We start from the raw sequence: 15,103 nt of genomic DNA on the forward strand, positions 1-15,103 counted from the left end.
AGAAGAAAAAGTAATTAAGCAGAGTTCTTTCCCTGGGGAACAAATACATTTTCTATCTATATACCTGAGCATTATCGTTATGCGATATTTATCATCCTAGTCAGCACAGTAGGAACTGATCTGGGACCATTCCAGCCTCATTCATGGCTAATTAAAACAGTTTTCTAGATAAAAACAAAAATATATCTTCCCACAAGTATTTGAACTCTTGATTATAGTTTTTTCTGGTTTGACATTTTTCCTAATTGATATTTAAACAGATTGGTTACAAGTTCTTTGAACTGCAAGTGAGATACCCAAATAAAGATGGATACCTGCAGAGCACATAACATTTTAGAGTCTGTCTTTATTTAGTAGCTGCCATGCCCGACAAGCTCAAGCAGAGAGATTTCCTGTTCACAAGCTGCTATGAATGTGAAACATAACATTTGACAGCATTTTTCCCACCACTTCTAAATCACAGTCATTTCCATCACAATTCCCTCGTTTAATATAACGGCAAATGTTTGCTTCCACATCTAATCCTGCAAGTTCTTAGAGATCAAATGGGGGAATATTGTCGTGTGCCTTACTGCCACAACTGGTGTGCATACATCCTAACAATAACAGTTTCAGTAAATCACACTAGAATGTTATTCCTAGATCTTCATATTGAAATATTCATCTAAAAAGGTTGAGGAAGATGTTTAAAAATGTGAAACTTCTTGATTCATACTGACATCTTTCTGAGCACCTCCCTCATTTGCCAGTTGTTTACTTCCAGCATTCCTTAGCATTTCATTTTTAAATTTCTGTCCATTGGCAGAAGGAAACAATCCCAAGCCTCAACTCTGAATTGGATTCTCTTATTACCAGTCACTGGATGAATATTAACTTATTTCCCAAGGACCTTCATGTGGGAGAACAGAAGGCAGCTATTCCCCCTTGCTTATTTCAGAGTCAGTGGCAGCTCTCATTGAGTAAAATAGAAGACTTATTGATACCATACAGCTCATGCTTCATTTGTTCCTGGCAGATTAACAGCCAGGCTGAGACAGCTAAGGCCACAAGAGGTATGAGAGGCTACACAACTCACACAGTTTTCAACCTTCTTGGATTTGAGATTATGCGTTCCAGCAGAGGTGCCAATCTCTGTACAGCAAAGTTAAGTCTTCTGGCAGCAGGTCTACAGTTTTAAATGATTTATTCCATAGATGCGCACTAGGCAGGTCCACATGATGGTAAAACAGCTATAATAAAGAACTACTGAAAATAAGAATATGGGTGGTTCATTAAACTCAGTGAAACAGAAGATCCTCGTATCTTAAGACTTCAGAATAAATTCACCAAGAGTAGCGTATTAATGCCTGCAACTTGACTAACTTATAATACAAATCATTTTATATTCCACTTTTCTTACAATAGTAATGGGGATTTCCTATTTTCCTTCTCTTTTCTATAGTGCTGTGCATTGAGTATGCTTTTTAAAAACGATTTCAGTTTTCTAGCCCAGATACAGATGCATTGTCTGTATATAACCTATGTTTTCATAAGAATGGTAAGTATTGCTTTGTTTGTTTGTTTGTTTTCATGACTCCTTTGAAGGACTGAGTGTACTCAGCATCTTTAGTAAAAAAATCAAGTAAAATTATTCAAGACTGCATTTATTTATTATTAATTAATTAATTATTATTCAACACTACAATCAGAACTGACTACTTTATAAAATTATGTATTTGCTTCAAATACATAATTTTGCTTCAAAAGGATCTTCGAAGACTATACAGAACAAAAACAAGATCAAAGATCTACTTCTTTTCTGAAGACCTGATATTGACTTACAAACTGCTCATACCAGCACTCCTGGGTGTACAGATCAAATGCCCTCCACTTCTTTCACAAGAGTAGTCACTGTTTTATTTTCAAAATGATGTTACATTAATGTAATTTTTGGATTCAAGCTTTTTATTCCCAAAACCAGCATCCCATTTTACTGATACATGCTGACAGTTCTAAAATTTTATTCACAGAAGGAGTTCATCAGATAAGTTGTAGGCTCTCCCTCTTAAAAGCTGTTCAGAAATAAGATTCTGTGAGCCAGAGCTCTATTTATAACCAGAGATAAAAGTTAATAGAGAAAAATCTGAAAACCCATGGCAAACAGCCTTTATGGTTTTTTGTTTTTTGTTTTTAACCTATTAATGAGCAACAATCATTTAGACACAGATCTATAGATACTGACCACCAGCATAAAGCCCATCAGCTCTTCCCATTATTATCCTTTACAGGCTTATCAAAACATTGCCTAGAATCATTGGCTTATAGAGAAGTAAGTAAGAGCAGGGGCTCTCTGAAAAGGAGCTGATGAAGCTACACACTTCTCTTTCCCTGGCATGCAGAGGTGAGGGTTAGATGAGGCCAGGGCAGGCTGTACAAACACACATTTCATAGTGAAAAAAGTCCAGGAAAAGTAGTAAGGAATAAATTTAAAATTCAACACTGAAGAACACCATTGCTGACTGTGAATCAAATATTTTCAATCAAAAACTCTGCATGCATATGATATTTGGACATGCAAGAAAGACACAAAAAAAGAAAGAAAAAAAGAAAGGCAGACAGAAAGAAAGAAAGAAAGAAAGAGAGAAAAAAAACAAAGAAAGAAAGAGAGAAAGGAAGAGCAAGTAGACGCAGTAACTAGCTCTGCCAAGAAACAAATTATTTTTGTTCAGTTATTCAAATGCTCTGTACTAGAAAGCAGCCAGGACTTCCAGCTCTCTTAAGGCTACTCACTGAAAAAAAGAAAAAAAAAGAAACTGAAGAAGCAGAAATAGTAGCATGGACGTTCATCAAAAATTGAAGATTGCTTTTATTCATAGCCTGGAAATTTAGCTTTTATAAATTTATATATTTGCTTGTTACTTTGGGGAGGATGTTAGGCAAAAGAACCAAAGAAGGCCTAAAATTTCTGTGCAGCACACAAATAGCACTATGCATTTGACAGAACATGTAATAGAAAGCCAAGGGACCTAACTGCACAGCTCTCTTCCCCAACAACAGAGGGATAAAAGAAAGTAAGTTAGTACAAATGTTGGCTAAGTCTGGTAGAGCTACTCCCAACACTCTCATTTAGACTATTTATTATGAAATGCCTTTTACAACAAAGCACAGGTAAGAAGAAAAATGCAGCAATCTCTTGACCAAAGACTGGATTAACAACTCAGTAAACAGATATTTTGTTTTTTAATTGGACAATACATCCAATATAAAACGAGATTAGAGAAGTCACTTTTGAAATGCTCTTGATGAGCTCCCCATATTTCTCTTTACTCCTTCCTGTATTTCAATATAATCTCTGTTTTAAGGCTGTATCTGACATACTTTCACAGCATTTCTAATACGTAGAAATGAAGAGTCCAGGAAAGAACACATAATAACATTCTTAGTTATCCATTGAAAATAGGACACTAATTAGCTAACTCACCCATAATTAATAGAGGACTTTACCCATCAGTAAAAGGCTCAAATTGAAATAAGGGGTGTTTAGGTGTTTATTCATGGCTCCTGGTTTAAATAACAAAATCCTCTAAAGTTTGAAAAGCTTGATCTAGATGCTGAATCTAAGAATCTATTTGTCTTTCAAAACTGACGTAAGATTTTTCCTAATGAAGTCTCATTTTCAGAAAGGTGGGAAGGCCAGTCATTCTGAAGATGTAGTGAGCTGCCGAGACAAACATTAATACCTGGTTTTGTAAGGTTTGGCCAAAACAATGGAGAGACAGATTCTGTGATGCTCATCGTAAGTAACAGTAGGCAGGAAGCTCACAAGAGACTGGTGTATATACAATTATTTTCCAGTATACAGGACATGGCTAAACATCCATCCACAAGTGAGTTTTGAAGAATACTTGTTAAAGCAAACCTAATTCATTTTCAGATTACAAGTGGAAAATGAATTAAAAAAAGAAATTGAATGAAATGTTTGGCTTGAAAAGTCTCTAAATCACTAGGTGCAGATAATGGTCGCGATCATTCTTCCTTGTTCAATTTTTAATAGCCTACACTAAGCATCAACTGTTGGCCACTGTCAGAGACTGCATATCAACCTAGACACATCCTTTGTCTAACTCTGTCCAGCCATCTTAGACGCTAAAGATATTGAAAGATAAATACACATAGCTGTTTGGCACGGATAGGAACTGGAGTTATTTGAACCTACCGGAAAGAGCTTTGATTTTACCTTCCTCTCAGGGATATAATTTAACAATCTTTGCATACTCCATCAGCACAGAACATACAGCAAGACAGCAGGAGTAATCCTGGAAAATTTTTAAAAGGTGTTCCGAAGACCTCACAACTAAGCAAATAAAATGGAATTCTGGAAGGCTTGTCCATCTCCATAACTAGCACAAGTGACTTTGATTCCAAGTTCCTTGCAGGCACATAAAGGTCTAGCAGGCTTAGTAAATTTGAATCTGTAATTTGTGTTTAGTTCATGCAAGCAGACTGCACACAATTACTGGAACTAAAAACTATGCAATTTTTAAAACAGTATCATCACATTGTCTAGCAGTGCTTTCTGAGATGGATGCTAAAATAAACAGTGAGAGCTTTTGGTTGTAGGGATATTGTTTGTTGGTTTGGTTTTTTTGGATAGGGGTCAGTGGAGGGTATAACTGTGCTAGACAGGTGGCAGTGTAATTTAATTTTTTTTTAAAAGTAGACCGGAAACTGGAAAGCTGAATTTCGTAAGGTTAAATGATAATGCTACAGCTTAAAAATTCCTTGTCCTGGTCAAATTCAAAGCACAATTAAGTACAGAATATTTTCCATTAATTTCAGTGGCAATTAAACGTCATGTATGTCAGACTTCTGCACAGATACCATCCAACTTTACACACTCACGCTGCAGATGTCCACACCCTTTAGAAGAAGACTGTCCTTTTCAAAGCATGATTTATCTGATCTATTTATGGCTCCATTAATACAAGGCAAACTGCATTTGGGAAACTCCTATTTCTCTTCATCAACAATGTAGGGAAAGCAAGGCTATCATCTTAAGCATATTGATATGTACTACTGATCCACACTCAGACAGACAAAATCCATCGTTTGCTTCTTGCAAATACCCTTGAAATGAAAAAAATTCTACTAGGATGCCACATGCTCAGTGGACAGGCTTTAGTTTTTGCTGGAAGTTAGCCCTCATGAATGAGTGCAACGTACAGCCCATAATTAACTGCCTAAGTACAATTTAAATGTTAAACCAAATGAATTATAGAATATATTATTAGACATTGCAATTAAATTCTTAGCACACCGTTTAATTTGAGTGACTGACAAGCATTCACTTGAGGATGGAGGAAGGCAGGGAGTTAATATTTATACTAATTCACACGTTCGTTTTGTGATTTGTGACCCCAGAAAACTTTTTCAACAAAGGGCAGCAACATGTTTTTAAATAACCACAGGAAAAGTAAATTCCCCACCAACCAAATAATTTTACAACTAAGAGAAGGAACAAAACCACATGGAGGAGATATTTTTAATTAAGTGCAATATAAAGATAATAATGGTACTCAGTCTAAGCAATCATTATCAAAAGGGCTTCAGCTTTTAAAGATAAGTCATTTCAGCATGGCTTACTGTTTCAAGCTTAAGCTGTTTCTGATTATAAAAGAGAGCTTTTAATTAAGATTAGTAAAGCCTAATTCAAGCTATAATTTGGTTCCTTTAGTTAGCAAATGTCTATTAAAACTGAGCAATTAAGGTTAAATGGTTTGAAGCATTTAAAGCACTCCCGCCAGCTTGAATTATTATAATAGAAAAGACCATGTTGGTGACTAATTCAGACCAGAAGACATGTATTTCCATTAGGTTTTATACTTCCTTGTTGATTATAAAGTTTGCTAAAGAATCTATTGGTAAACCAGATTTTCAGTGGAACGTAATTTATTTACACGTTTGTGTATTATAAAAAAAATATAAATCACAAATCCAATGGCTTGATACATATAGTATAAAGTTTGCTCCTACTATGGCTTTTCTGCCTTGATTTCATATAGGCCAGTAATAAAAATATGTATTATGCTTCCCAGCATATTTCCCCTTTCAGTAGTTATGTTCATAATCAGCATAAAGGTTTTGAGGATGTATACCGTGCGGACTTCTCTCTGGTAAAAAAAAAAAATACTGTGGTTTGTATTACTGTACACAAACAGCCTTTTAAAGCACTCCCACCAGACCTTTCACCTTTCACAACTTCTTCAAAAACTTTAGTTCCTCATGCTTGGTCTCATCATTAAGATCAATTTATTCCAGTAAGTTTGAGCAACATCAGCTGAGTGAACTGGAGGCCTGTGCTCCTGAGCAGACGACAAGCACCCACACAAGTTTCTCTCACCCAGCAGGACACCTGCTCACATCCAAGTGGCAAACCTTTCAGACACCATCTGGAGTCTTCAGGACTCCCCACAAACACAAAGATCTTGTTTAATAAAAGAGAGAGCATGGTTCAGGCACCAGACAACCTTTTTCATCAAGCACAAGACATACAGAAATGCACTGTGTGTAGACAGGATCATTTAGGTGGCTTCAATTACAAACACTAGGATTTTCTGCAGTGAATGACAACTTCACTGGAAATGTGCTGGTCCTTTTAGAAAGCATCCCCTTCAGACAGACCTCCACCCTTACGTCCAGGCTCTTCCTAGCTGAAGCAACGTATCAGGTAATCTTAGGACAAAGATTGATGTAGTCTTCACACTGCCAAGCAGGCTACAGCAACTGCCTGCTACCTTCCTTACTGATCACAAAACACTTGTCTTGAAACCTCCTAAAGCTACCACCAGCGTCCAAACATAGCATCAGTATTAATGGTAATGACTAAAAACCTTCTACTTTCAAGCTATATGGGAACGTGTTCTATTAACTCCGTTCTGCTTGGATACTCAGTTGTGCTGACACACAACTGCACAAGTTGGAGTTCCTCAGGATACTTAAATATATTTCTGACATAAAGAGACATAACATTACAAAGCGTTACCTCTGCCTTACCACTGCTTTTTCCTGACCTTTCTAGAATCCTTTCAGCGTTATGTTTCATAGCTCCAGTCAACAATAAAGAATTTCTAAATGAATACAGGCACACATGGGTATCCTTAAGTGCATACGCATTCACTTTGTTTCACAAAGCCCGGCAAAAGCACTCAGAAATGTGCTTAAGAAACTTTTACATTAACTCAAGTTATGTGAATAATCTATTGCAGAAAATGGATGCAATTGCTGCTGACATTCAAAACAGATTTGTGTGTATTCCCTGTTCAGGGAACAAAACCCTGTTGGGTTTTGCTTCATGAGACCACATGCGATACAATCAAATGATTTTTTATGCAGTTCACACATATCTTTGAAGAAAAAGAATGTCTAAAAGATTTAAAAGAAACAGTGAAATGACGTAAAGTGCTAAAGGCACAAAGAACACAAATAATTTTTATTTAGGTTTAGAAGTGACTATTAACATAAAACTTAAGTGACAACACTTTGGATTTTATCCATGCCACAAAAAAGCAGTTTTTGCTTGTCAGCGGGGATGGTTAATCATATTATAAACAAAAAGCTGAGGGAGTTGTTTTCATTGTGTAAGCCCTCGAGAGAGCTGCAATAGAAAACTTCTTCCATTCCGAAGCTATAATCTCCTTAGATCTTAAACTATTTGCATACAGAATAAGCTGCTTCCATCTTCACATAATGAAACAGTTATACCTAATGAAAAAGATGATTCCCAAACAAACCATTTGAGTCTTCAGGCTTTTATTTCAGGAAAACAGGCCGAGGGTGTCCGTCTGCTCCTGCCACGTTCTCTGGCTAGCTCTTACAGGTCAAAATAGTTACAGGTCAGAGAAGCTCCGGCAGCCCTCATTCTCTTAGTTATTCCTTGCACTCTGAATATGTCCGCATGTTCCAGTCTGAACAGAGGTGAATTTGCTTCGCAAGGAATTCAAGCCAAGCAAAAGCCACAGGGTTCCACTTAAACAAAGCCTGGTACAACAGGCTCTGCCCTCCCGTAGGCAAATAGCTCACATTTAGCCCCCACAGCGAAGCCGCTTTATGGCTTTAGATCAGTCTAAAGCACAGACCAGGCAGTACTGCCTTTGTCCAGTGTGTCTGATTACACTTGGTAAAATCCATTAGCAGTAGGAAGCAGAAGCAGTCAGCTCCGAGCACGTGCCTATCTGGTGCATGGTGTATCAAGATCATTATTGAGGATCAGGTGAAGTGTACCACTACAGAAGCAACTAGAATGGTTTAAGAGAAAGTAATTGTGGGAGGGAAGAGGTGGAAATAAGCACTTCGATAGTTTGAATCTGTAGACAGGTTGGAATATTTAAGAAAAACATGAATTTCTGAATAAATTCAGAATTTGGTACTTCATAGTAAAAATTAAAGGAATATCTCCAAATCATGGTTGTTACAGAGTTTCAAGTTTAGCAAACAGAGGAAAAATGCAAAAAGAATAAAAACTTTTTTGCTGAGTAATTCTACTCAGCAAAACTCATGATCATCTCTAGAGATATCAAGTCACACATGCTGCCAAAAAAACTTAATTGTGTATTACCGATACTCCTTGTACAGGATAACCCATTTCAGACATGTCTTCTCTGTGACAGGTGAGACTACTTGCTTCAACAGCAAGTATTTGGAAGCTCCAGCTTCCAAATAACAAAATTAGAACAAAAGAAATCTAGTGAAATTTTCTTTAGACAGCAGCAAGAACTTGAATGCACAGCAGTTACGTATTGTCAGCAATTATAGGTACAGAAAACAACTACTTCTGTAGTGGTTCCCTGAAGTATGTTCTCCATAGGTTGCTCTGAAAAATAATGTCTCCTATTTATTTCCATGGATACCACATCAGATACAACGAGCGTAATAACACTGTACGGTAGAGCAAATGCTCAGCTACAAAACGCTGTTTTTCAACATAGTTACCATGTTTAGCTATGCTTTTTCACCAGCAATGAACAAGATCTGCATGCCACACTCCTAAAAACCTGTGCTAGTAGAGGTGATCCACTGTCACTGTCACCACTCCTGAAATACATCACCCACCACCTCACTGTTTGTTCTCCACAAACATTCAGCAAGCCTTGGTGAATGTCAATGGGTGACATTTTTTCCACATGGAGGTATTCAGTGACACGTCTTTGCTTCATCCATACTGCTATAGCAGACACCGTTTTGCCAGACTGCCCCTCTGCCACCATCTGTCACACAGCAACAAAATATAATGGAATACTGGTGGGAAGGTTCAACCTCTACTGCCATTCCACCAACACCCATTTGCTGATGTCATGGGCCAACGTAATAAAACAGGAGGTGTAACCTTTGGAGCCACCCTTGTACATCAGAATCCTCTCCAGAACAATAACAAACACCAAATCATTATTATGCATCACTCCCCTATTTTTTCAAGTAAAGTGTTGATGTTTTGTGAGGTTGGTGCCTTATTAAACATAAGATCAGAGTGCTTCATGCAAACTAACGCATGGGAACAATGGTCCAAAGCACCTGCAAAACAAAGGTCTTACATTAGCTCATTAGAAGATCTAAGGACTTGTTTTTTCCTTTTCTTTTTACACTGAAGGAAAAACCGTGATGCTTTACAGCTGCAGAAGATGAGCACTGCACTAAGCAAATTAAGATGGTATCATCAATTTAACGAAGCACTTAAAGGGAATTACTTTAAAGGGTAACATCTACTTAAGATTAAACACATACTGAACTAAAGTACTCTGAACATTCAAAGCATCTAAACAAAACTGCTCAAACTGCAATGTAAATGTAAATGAATCTGATGAGTATCTTAAATGTGTAGGAAAGCCTTGAAATTTCATGGGAGGGCTGACAAACTTCTTCTGTTTCTTATCTTACAGCTAGCTTCATATCTGTGCCTCAGAAAGATCATAGCACAGATCCTCCTGAAAGCTACATTAAAGGCACATGCAAGATAAGGACGTGATCTGAGCTTCACCAAGGGCAGATTGTGCCTGACCAATGTATTGACCTTGTATGATGGAGCGACAGCAGCGGGCAACTGATGTCATCTATCTGGATTTGTGCAAGGTCTTTGACATCGTTCCACACCACAGCCTTATCTCTAACTTAGAGAGAGATGGATTTGAAGGGTGGACTATTAAGAGGATAAGGAATTGACTGCATAGTTGTAGTTAAGAGAGTTGTGGTCAACAGATCTATATCTAGATGGAGGCTGGTGATGAACTCTCTAGCCTTTTGTTTCAGCCTATATACTATAATTCATTGTCAGTGTAGAACTGCTTACCATGCCATACTGTAATGATTTTTCTTCTTCTATTTATTTATTTATTTTTCATTTTTTTATTGCTTCAGTCATATTCTTCACAGTACAGCCCCACATCAAGTGACTGTTCAAAAAAGCACAATCAAGTGAACAGGAAATCCCTAATCCAGTATGTTAGGAAGGCATAGCATTACTTCTTTTCCCAACCAAATGTACACACAACTTCCCTGCCTCATTTTCCTCCATTCCAGGGCTATCTGAAGCTAGGTTAGACTTTCCCTGTTGTTATGGCTCCCATTCTGGTCCAGAATAGGGTTAAGCTAGCGGCAAGCATACACAGGCTGTACTCACCATCTTCTTCCACAGGTACAGAGACTGTATCCACCACCTGCAATTCCTATTGTCTCTACAGTGCCTTAGTGGTATCAGAGTAGATGCTACCTGACTCAAATGCAGAGGAAACAAAATCCACATTAGTGGAGCATATCTGAGCAAAGATTAGAGAAGTAGCAGAAAATCAGTTTCCCCACTCCTAACATTTGATCAAAGGTTCCCTGACCACCTCTTGCATCAGTGTAAGTTCAGACTCATAAGAATGTACATTTTGGTACTGAGACAGACGTACATGCAAACAGTCCCTCAAATCAAACAGAAGTTTATAAATCCATGATTTTGTGAAATGATAGCAAAAAGCCAAACAATTATGTCTTTCCAGTCATCTACCTGAGAAAACAGCCTTTGTGGGCAGTGGGAACAGCTGGGATAGGTGAACTCAGAGCTGGCAGCATGGGCCAAAAAAGCCCACGTAGAAAATGAAGAAAAAGGGAAAACTGAAAGCTATTGATAGTTGTTTTGACTTGAAGATGACTCAGGAGAGAGAGAAGACCATAGGGGTCCAACAAAGCTGGCCCTCCAGGCCCTGAGATTTTGGTATAGGATAAAACTACAAGGTAAGAGGAGTACATCACAAATAAAGGTGCAAGTATAAGAATAAGAAAAAGTAAAGAGAACCAGCAAAATCAAGGAAAACAAGGCAGTATGTGATAGATACATAAAGAATGACGACAAAAGACATACCGACTCTTCTATCTTGATATTATATACATCCAATTTATTCATTGTTATTTCTGGCAAAAAATTGACACAGCATATTTGTTGGAAAGGAGAAGTTCCTGTTAAATTTAAGTTTATATCACCATCAGAGGCCTCCCTGTGTTGTATAGCTCAACAACTGCTGAGAGTGATTAAATTTTTTAAATATCTTTAAGTTACCACAGTACTCAGACCATCCAGCAGACAGAGAGCTTATCAACTATTTAGAGAAGTGTCCCTGGAAAAAAGAAACATATCTTTTTCAAAACCAAGAATTACATGTAATTCTTCTGAAGAATTAGGCCATATTTCTAGCTGCATGGTATTTGTTTATGCAAAATATAGTGATATTTGTATCCAAGAAGCATTTCTAGAAGAGAAAAAAAAAAAAAGGTAGCAAATGTTCTTTTCCTAACTAAAAATGGAAGATTTCCAAACTGGACCACCGGGGGAGCTGTTCACTAAAGCAGCATTATGGGCTGCCAGAAAAGAGTTCTGAGAGGTAGGACAGGCCAGGGAGTAAAGGGAGAAAACAAGAGTGCGTGTGACACATGGAGACGAATGGCATGGTGAGAAGTTAAACGGGTCGTGCCATCACAGCTAAGGGCTTTATTGGGTAAACTGCTAAACTAAATCAGAAAAACAAATCAATCTGAAAGAAAAAAATAATCCAAGGCTCAACCCTGGCCAAAACAAGAGCCCTATTCAAAGAAAAGAGAAAGACTGAAGGAGAAAGGAAGAGTTACCATAAGCTGTTAATTCACTTAGGCTGCAATTAAACTCTGTTTTATTACACAGTGTTCTCAGGAGTATTTTCTTGCTTGCTACCTCATCCCCTAAGAAACTCCATTCCCTAAAGTAATTCAGGAAACTGGCAAGCTGGGAATTAAGTATTAAATGCTACAAGACCAAAAAAAGAAAAGGAGCACAGATACAGAAGACCTCAGAAATGGATACTGGAGATGCTTTTATCAGTCTAAAGTGATGCATCAAGTTATCCAGTAAATGAGTACAATTACTGAGAGAAAAAATATTTAGTTACTAGCTCAAATCAAAGAAGCTGGTTTACATTCTCCCCTACTCTTTGACAACATGTAGTTCTTCATTTTAGAAGCTGCTTTCCATGAACTAAGCGCAAAATCTCACACAGAGCAAAGTTACTCTCTGTGCGAGTAAAATAGGGAACATTTGATGCTGAAATGAACATCACCACAAAACTGGAAGGTGGCTTTGAGCTCACATAGGCTGCTGCAAGTCCACAGGATAAAAAAGACATCACAGGCTTCTAGAACAAGATTGCATCAAGACAACATATCCATTACAGGAGGGTGATGTGAATTAATGTTAATGTTAATGTTAAGGTATTATAGCTGAAAAACTAGAAAGCACAGCAGATTTGATACCTAGTGTTACCTATGGACCTAAAGAATACTGCGCAACCTGTCCAAAGGTAATTAGATTAGTGTGAAAGACTCAAGTACTAAATAGACATCAGGTCACAAAATGGTTATACAAAAAAATGACCGAATTTGCATCATGGTATAAATCAAACATGAAACAATATTTAGGAATAACACACACACCATATTCCTGTAGCTTTTCAGAACAAGCAAAGGGTGGGGATGTATGTGCTCAAAAAAACCTCTGTTTTTCCAATGTATATAGTGGGATATTACTAATGGGTATTACCAGTGCATCTGACCAAACCAGCTTCACAGAGCACCTACTTACAAGCAGTAAGACTATGAATGTAGTGCTAATATTCAATCTGTAATGTGTCGATATTTTCACAATCGTGGAAGACGACAATTTCTTGAGGGAATAAATTCACCTTCTGTTGCAATTAGCATCAATCAGAAAGAAATCGCTGAAGCTGCCTCACTGAGTAGCATCACTGTTATTCCACTGAGTGATGCAGAGATAACGCAAGCCTAAGCCCGCTATAGTGCAGGCCTTGAGTCACATTGGTTTTAGAAACTGAAAGACAAGAAAGTTATTTACTTCCCATGGGTTCACTGCTAAAGAAGATCCACTGAAGAAAGAATTGCTGAGTGAATTGATGGAACAATTGGTGGCACTTAAAAAAAAAATAAATAAATAAAAATGGGATCATTGCTCCATTTAGAAGAAGCACCTCCAGAGGCCCCCTGCTTACTTATCCCTCCAGATAGGAGGAACCTTCAGAGCAAGAGACTGCACTGAAAGCTTGTAAAAGAACTCTGAAGTGCTCTGTGCTACTGCCAGGCTGATTCAGATGAGCTTTGTGACAGTATTTGGATTCACCTTTGAAGAGCAAGAGAAAATACAATAGATATTCAAAAGACTAAAGTACAGTTAAAATCCAATGAGTGAGACCAGCTTTTTAAGATAGAAAAATGAGCAAAAAAGATCAAAATTGTAAGAACAATACTAAGTCAACTCTGGATAAACAACCATTAGTATTCAAATAAGACTGATGAGAAAATACATTTTACATATGTTTTTCCCATTGCTAAGATTTGTTTGCTAAGAATTGTCTAATTCCTTAGAAATAGATCTAACAAATGAGTATATGAAGAAATTTGGTCTCTCACTTACAGCATTATTGAAGATGATAAGGAGAGTTTGTCTATATTGTTTCTGATTCTTTATAAATGGAATTAACTGCTCGTATTAAACTTTAGCATATCGCTGTGAACACCACAAGTAGATTAAATACTGGCTGCGCCTTCAGCATGAAAATAGAGTTGAGTGTGACAGTCTCAAAAATCTCTAACATTTACTCAAATAAAAAATTCACTGCCCTGTGGTTTCTACTATCTTAGAATTACTAGTTCCAAAGATGGCCTTTGGAGTTATAAATTTTGAGATAACCTTTACAGTATTCCCTGCTCTTCTGTCTGCAACAACAGATTGTGTCAAAGCCAACACTAAGTGTCACAGAATATTAATGGAAATGGCAAGACTTAGATATATAAACACAAGTATTTTTCCATTCATCGAGTACTTCCAGTGTACATAGACAAACATTAGAATCTATGGCAGTAGTTTCAGTGAGCAATGTGTCAGCCCTGGATGTGGAGAAGCACTGCTAGATTGCTTAGCTGCACAGAAGACTCCTTCAGCCCTCAGATGAACACATGTGTTCAGAATGGACAATGAATACATATTACCAAATAGATGTGTGCCCTTAAATGTGAGCTCCTATCATCAGAGTAAACAAGAATAACAGCTCCCTTTGCAGATTACCATGACCTGTTCACCTGAAATGACTACTCGAAATATATCAACATATAACAAATGTCCATATCTACAGCTGTACAGGCATACCCAACTACCAATCACACAGTATGATGCTGATAGCAAAAATTTCCAACACGAGCAGAGAGCTAAAAAAATCAGCCTCTTGAGACAGACTCTCACAAGATCTTTTGACATACTGCCCTCAGTGAGAAGCCCATCAGCAACACCATGAAACTTCATGATGGAGAAAGATAGTTGAAAGATTCCATTCAGTGAGTGAACTCTTCTGTGCAGAGTTCAAGAAGACGACAACCGTGTAAAATCGAATACAATAACTGAAGAATAATTACAGTGATACTACGGAAGGTAGCAGAAAAAGCATAACAAGAGGAAAATATTACTCAATAAGGGAAAGGTTGGAGCAGAGTTTTGCAATCCAGAAGCAAAAGGTCCCAGTAAACATCTTCAGGAAAAATAAATAAATAAATAAAT

This window comes from Meleagris gallopavo, chromosome 1, assembly GCF_000146605.3.
Source record: "Meleagris gallopavo isolate NT-WF06-2002-E0010 breed Aviagen turkey brand Nicholas breeding stock chromosome 1, Turkey_5.1, whole genome shotgun sequence".
Classification (NCBI taxonomy): domain Eukaryota; kingdom Metazoa; phylum Chordata; class Aves; order Galliformes; family Phasianidae; genus Meleagris; species Meleagris gallopavo.